The sequence below is a fragment of the Berghia stephanieae genome, chromosome 3, assembly GCF_034508935.2.
Source record: "Berghia stephanieae isolate SIO BIC M18660-M18661 chromosome 3, UCSD_Bste_1.3, whole genome shotgun sequence".
Classification (NCBI taxonomy): Eukaryota; Metazoa; Mollusca; class Gastropoda; order Nudibranchia; family Aeolidiidae; genus Berghia; species Berghia stephanieae.
This window is the reverse complement of record NC_088362.1, coordinates 74,176,631-74,184,130: the sequence shown is the minus strand read 5'-3', so window position 1 is coordinate 74,184,130 and position 7,500 is coordinate 74,176,631. Positions and strand designations below refer to the sequence as shown.

The 7,500-nt window shown below is 37.1% G+C and overlaps 1 long non-coding RNA gene across 3 annotated transcripts in view; it reads right to left on the bottom strand.

The window, feature by feature from the left end:
- The window catches only part of LOC144968431 (uncharacterized), a 27,483-nt gene that overhangs the window by 17,330 nt on the left and 2,653 nt on the right, over nt 1–7,500 (bottom strand). The window lies entirely within an intron of this gene.

The window sequence follows — 7,500 nt, the reverse complement described above, 5'->3', positions numbered from 1 at the left end:
ATCTTGAAAGATGAAATTTGGGGGTTATCTAGCGCAACATCCATTCCATGCAATACTTATATAGGAAGAAAATTGGCGCCTATAAGGCGATGTTGAAACTTTTTTTTTTTGCGACAAAGACAGCGCTATTACCAGAAAAGTACTCATTTTACACATGCGTTTAATGTGAAACTGTGAGCAAATAGTCCTTCAAGGCCTCAACTTTGATTCGCAAAATAAGTGGAGCAACCACTTATGTTGATAATTATAAGAAATGATGCGAGTAGAAAAGTGCCAGAAGGAAAGAGAGAATAAAAACTTTGAGCCGATGAGGATTCGAACTCACAATCTAACTGTTACGGCAACTTTGCCTGGCCACGAGAGGGACGATCTGCAATCAACACCATCCAAATCTACTTTCGAAGTAACTTCTTGAGTCCTTCTTGTGACATGTTGAGGTTATGAGGTCAACAAATAAACACTATGAACGTTTGTTGGCGAGCTAGCAGTTAAGCTTATGAGCTTTATTCTCAATTCAAACATATAACACAGAAACGATTGAAACATTGAGTAAGCTCCGATATTGGTTAAATATTAATTCAGAAAAGTAGGTGGAGCTGGCTCCTCAACTTTGAACCGCCCACATAGGGACTCAGACCAAGGACTTAACGTAAGGCATATGGAGGCGGAGTCTATGGCTGTATAGGTGACCCATCGATTCAAAACTGTTTTATGCCCGGGTGATATTGATTTTAAAAATAGAATAGAATATATAGTAAAAATAAATGGAAATGGAATAAGCTTATTTGTTTTAATGAGAAAAATAAACTCTTCATAAAGTGAATATACGTAACATTTAATATCTCTTTATTTTTACACTATATTCTGTGATTGGCATCGCTTCATTCTAGCATAATACCTGTTTGGCGTTACTGGTTATATAATATTATCTGGTTTTGGGCGGACATTAACAATTGATTGCTATCTTTTTGGATAGGAACTAGTCTTTTGTAAAATACTTTCCGCCTGCTCTAACAGACTCAGCTTCCCAAAAGAGGACAGAGGAGTAGAAGAGATATCTCAGAAAATATCAAAATCTCCTTTATCAAAATTGCCCTTTGACAACTGGCCGCTATGCCCTTATAAAGAAATTTGCAAACATTATCCTCATTCAGTCGTTTATTGACTTTCAATTTGGAGATCAAGCGTGTCTTTGCCCAATCCTGAGCTAGTGCCTTATAGACATCAGGTTTTAATCTAATGCTTTAGGTGCAAGTGTAAAGGACATGTGGTCTAGTGGTATGACACTCACCTTCGGATCGGAAGGTCCAAGGTTCGAATTACGCTCTGAGCGGCGCGTAGTTGAGTCCTTGGAAAAGGCTTTTTGCTAACATTTTCTCACCGTATTCTGGTGTAAAATGAGTACCTGGCAGTTAACAGCGTTGTCTCTGTCCGAAAAAATGTAATATCGCCTAATAGGCGTCATGTCCCGTCTTATATGTTAAATGTTGCTGTTGGTCAGGGACCTCTTGTAAAGCGCTTTGAGCACGTATAGTGGATATAAAAGCTCACTTTAAAAAAAAAAGAAGAACATGGCCGTTAACAGCATTTTCTCTGTTGTTATATCGCCTAACAAGCGTCTTGTCTCATCCTATACATTTTGTGTAGTTATTGGATAAATTCCATGAAGGAATATAGGTAATCCATCAAGCAAATAATCTAATGTCAACAGGAATCACCCATGCTGTCGCAGTAAGCAAATTGGTGAATTTTGCTCAAGGGAAAAAAAAAAGTGTCTGGAGTGGGCTTGAATCCGGGACCCTCCGGATGACATTGCATTGCCTTAACCACTCGGCCACTTTGCAAGTACTCCTTTTAAAGCGCTTTGAGCACGTTTGATGGATATTGAGCTATATAAAATCTCATTTTAAAAAAAAATGAGGGGGGGGGAGGAGTTAGATATTAGAGCATGGAGTCTACAATGGAAAAGTCTATTGAAATCGAATATGAAAGAAAAGACAAATGATATAGTAATATCAAATTCTCTTAGTTCACTCAAAAGATAATTTGTTTTTATGGTCCACCATCCCCCCTCTCTCTTACACACACACTTACTCTCTCTCTCTCTCTCGCTCTCTTTCTTTTACTGGATGGTCCATTTAGAAAGCAGACCAAGCTAACTCAGGTGTTAGCCGCAGCGCAGTGCCTCAAAGTGAACAAATATTTTTATGAGGTCTACTCTGAAGAAAGACTGAAAATAATCAAGGTGTCAGCGCAGTAAATCCGCGCAAGATGCTGGGGGGAGGGCTGAAATCTGGGTCCTTCATGAGTTTGTGTTATGCGATTCTATGCAATTAATATTTTGATGACTAGTGACATGTGGCGTATGAGATATGATATGTTATGCCACTTGTTATGTTAATGATTTGAATTAAGCTTTAATATAGTACTATATCCAATTTATGTGCGCAAACGCTTTACAATAGGTCCCAAGCTGACAGCAACACAAAACACGTAGAACGAAATATGAGACATGTTAGGCACAATTACATATTCCGACAGAGATTACGCTCATCTTACACCTCAGTGCAGTGAGAGAATGTTAGTAAATAGCCTTTTCCAAGGACTCAACTTTACGCCGCTTACAGCGGGACTCGAACCAGGAACGTATAAGTCCGAAGACGAGAGTTAGTTATACAATGAAACCATACGTAGCGATGAGAGGCATCCATTTATTTATGTATACTAATGGAGAATCCGCAATATTTACGAAGAGATAAAGGCTATTACGAACAGGCAATCATCTATTATACTTATACTACTGTATTGTGGATATAAACATGAATCGAGACGAATCTTTTTTGAGTCAACGGCTTATAGAATTATCCTTAATTTAAGAAAAGTTGGCAAGTTACTCGTAAATCAATCTGTAAAAACAAGTTTATCATTTTTAGATTTGCCGGTAATTCTGTGCTCGATGTAAAAATTTAACATTGGCTTTACGGAACAAAGTTGACAGCCAACCCTATTTTTTAAGAATAGATAGATTCGTATTACTTGAGAGTATCAAGAGAGGTTTAAAATTACGTAATCATTTTCTTTGTTGCGGATGAGATTATTATTACTTATAGTATCAAGGGGGAAATAAAATTACGTCATCGTTTTTCTTTTTGTTGCGTATGTGCAAGAATTGTGTATAATCAATTATACTCGCATGCGCTATGAAAGAAAACGGTCAATTTAGAACTGAGTATTACGAACTAGGCTGTAAAAAATAGTTTTGTCATTTTTAGATTTGCCGGTAATTCTGTGCTCGATGATAACAAATTTAACATTGGCATTATAGTACGGAACAATGTTGATCTCCACCCAATTTTTAAAAATGATAGATAGATGGTAAACCTCCCCAAGTTATTCTTTGTCTCGACTAAACCATTATTTATTTCTGTTTCAACCGTCTCTTATGTATCACCTCAGCAACTTTTTCCCTTTCGTGAAGCAAGCTGGGCGGGGACATAGATGAACCATTTCTAAACGCATTGAAACCAAAATCTAGAGCCAATAAGATGGAGAGAAAGATAAAGTGAGTAAATGTGACTCATATATAAGGGAACAACACAAAACAAACGACGTTTCGGCCTTTGGGCTTCTTCAAGTAAACACGGATTATGTTGTATGTATATACTTGAAGAAGGCAAAAGGCAGAAACGTCGTTTGTTTTGTGATGTTCCCTTATATATGAGTCACATTTACTCAATTTACATTTATTCATTTCTCTCCATCTAAACGCATTGACATGGTTAAAATATTGCATGCGCTGTCTAAATATTTAGGGATAGCGTGGTTCAGCGGTATGGTCTTTGCTTCGTACCCGAAAGGTACCTAGTTCGATTACCTTGAGCAAATCACCTCGCCCTAGCTCAATTTTCGGCTCTGTATTGCGGTTCAGCCTGGGTTATTCTAGTCTATCCTTAGATTAGATCCTAAAGGTAAATTTCCCCATGGTGATGAAGATAAATTTAACTTTTTTAAAAATATATGTGCATACAATTGTATTATTGGCATTTTAAACATCACTTTGTTCATTCAATGTACGGAAACGATACGTGTCTTGCTCAAGGAAATAATATATATATACACACACACACATAATATATATATATATATATATATATATATATATACAAACTATCAAACACGGGACTTATTGGTGACTGTATAAGGCTTAATTCACTGTGCTATATGGCCAAATTCTAAACAAAAAGTGGGCCACTAGGTAAAAATGAATAAATAAAATTATTCATATAGCGCATTCCCACGGATTCACAATGTTCAATATACGTCACGAGGCTGTCTATATATCTCATTGAGACCTTGGGGTGTCCTGTTTTGGTCTCGCATTTTTACATCTGAAACTACTTATAGCTCGTTACTCATTCATATCTGAGTTGATTGTAACCATAATTTTGTGGTATAGTGATGTAACACTCAATTTATACTTGGAGGTCGAATATTCAAATTCATATGTAGGCGGCAAAAAGTTAAATTCTTGGGAAAGGCCTTTACTCCCAGTTTTTCGCCATCCTCGGGTGCAATAATACATTGCAATATCATTGTATAGAGATTATAACAGCTCATTTGAAGAAGAAATGGCCGAGTGAATAAGGAATGGCACTTCCAACTGAGAGACCGAGAGTCTCAGATTCAGCGGCTGATACCTGAATTTTTTTTTTTTTTTTTTTTGGGGGGGGGGGGGTCGACATGGAGCTTAAAGAAAAAGATGAATAATTTGTTTTAAATATTTATTTTACAAGTTGACTTACACAGTCAATGATGCTGTTGGCTTGAGACTCTATATAAAACACTTTGAGCACATTTAGTGAATATTGCGTTATTTGAAAACTCATTTTTTTTATTTTAATCAGCACCTTAAGCAACAAAGGGTTATAACAATGCTAACCTGGGTTATAAGCATTATCCAGATTTGTGATCCAATGGGGTGGTATTCGACATGTGATCTGTAGGTCCAAAGTTCGATCCCACTGTTGTCAGCGCAAAGTTGAGTCCTTGGGGAAAAAGCTCTTAACACTGTACACCCATTTTCTTACCTTGTTCAGGTGTAAATTGAGTACATGTCTGGTCCAAGAGTTGTCTGTAGGAAACAAACTATAGTATTGTTTTACAGATGGCATGTCACGATCTACATTTATTCATTGCTGTTGTTGTCTTTGGATTTGTCACTTTAGGCAAATTCAGTGGATATTGCGCTATATTTAAGAGTGCTTCCTTTTATAATATGGAATCAACTTCAAACCTTATAATATAAACTAGCAAGGGTCAAACGCATTTTCATCAGCTCATCAGTCTTTTTTTTTTTCTTTCTTCCTTGTTATTTAAGACATCTTTTTTACCATGGCTGTGATGGCTTGTTCAAAATAGGGAATGTTAAATGTAAATCCTCTTAATTTGCTCTGGAGACGATGGCTGGGACTATTTGATTTTTGGGATTGAGATTTTAAATAGCGCAATATCCACTAAACGTGCTCAAAGCGCTTTAGAGGGGGTCCCTAGCCAACAACAACACTTAACATGTAGGACAAGACATGACTCCTGTCAGAAGAGATTACTTTTTTCCGACAGAGACAACGCTGTTTAAGGCCAGGTACTGATTTTACACCCGAGTGCGGTGAGAGGATGTGAGTAAAGTGCATTTGACAAGGACTCATCTGTGCACCTCTCAGAGTAGGACCCGAACCCAGGACCACAAGACAACATAGCCGTACAGACCACATTGCCTTCTGGAGGGTAACAGAGAAGGGTATATTGTTATCTTTTCTATCCTTAATAATCGGGTGTCCAATCTGTGTGACTTTCTGTTTTTGCAGAAAGAGACAACTTGGTTTTGCCCACAAACTGGTGTACTACCCTTTGGATATGTCAAGTTGAGTGCATTCTTAAAGTGTTATGGCTGTCTCAGTTAACATCAGTCAATTTTGTCTCCTACAACCCAAGTTATCAAAGCGCTTTAGTAAAAGGACGGATGAGATCAGCGGGTCAAAAAAGCCCATTGTTTTCTCTGTCCTCATAAGCAAAGAGACCAGTGGGTGCAGTGAGATTTGTCTTGAGTTCCCTCTCCCCTCCCTTTTCTCATAACAGTGTTTGGTTTATCTGGATTAGTTAGATCTGGTGGAAAGCATTCAATGATAATCTACCGCCATATCTAAAGGGTAATATGCAATTGCTGCTGTCCGTTTAACACGACAAAAACTAGGATCGACTGCGGCGTCATGAGATTTTTGGATCTGAAGGACAACTACAGTTTAAGATCGTGTCCCGAAAAGGAAGCAGTAAAGTGCACTTCAATTTCCATCTATCAGTTGATTGCGTCTCGTGCTTGAGTGATATTTTTAGTTTGTCTCACACTAATCACGATATTATATGACCAACAAATTCAAACGAGTATTATATTGGAATGAAGCAGATTCTGAAGAGTGAACTTAAAATGAAAGTGATCAGAACTCTGAAATTCTAATACTCCATTGTATAAAAGAAAACTACTAACGAAAAGGTGAAACAGTTTCCTTTGGAAAAAGTTCAGAAAAAGTCTGGAGTGGGCACTTGTATCAGTAATGATGAGAAATACAGAGTATGGAGAAGTGTCAGATGAAAGCAGATAAAACAAATTTTGCGGTGTCAGAGTCAAACTTGGGATCCAACTGACACGACATCCTCCGCCTGGCTGAGAGAGAGAGAGAGAGAGAGAGAGATAGATAGATAGATAGAGAGAGAGAGAGAGAGAGAGATCAACCAGCAGTCGCACTTGTCACTGAAGCGTGTGGCTGGATGGCTCAGTGGCTAGTGCGACTCCTCGCTGATCCCAAGTTTGGCTCTGACAGCGCGATATTTTTATTCTGTTTTCACCTGGCTCTTCTCCATACCCTATATGATTTCTCATTCCATTGAAACAGAACAATATAAAAAGCTATAATATTCAATATCTGCTATTACGGGCAATAATTTGATTCTAGTTTTATAATTTGCGCTATAAATTGATTTGTTGGCTTTGGTTCTCATTATAATACCAGTTTGAGGACATAGGTGGCATATTGGGGAAACATTACAGAATTTTTTACTTCTATTATTTGATATTTCCAGGAAGCCTCATCTTACCTTAAAAATAATTACTAACAAGCCGTCCAAGTCACTCCTTTCACAAATGGATACCACTTAACTATGAATACCAATATACCACAATTGAAAAAGTATGGAGAAAGATCATTTAATAATTCAGGGTCTGAAGTTTGGAATTCTCTCCCCAAAACTGAAAGAGATACATAAAAAATCACCGTTTTTTTAAAAAATTACATTGAAATATCATTTATTTGATTCGAAATATATTACATAGAGCCTTTTATTATATTGTATTATCTGTTTTATTTGTATGTATTTATTGATAGTGTCTGTATTATTAGATTATTGTTACAAATGTTTCATGTTTTTTCATAGTATTATTGTCAATTT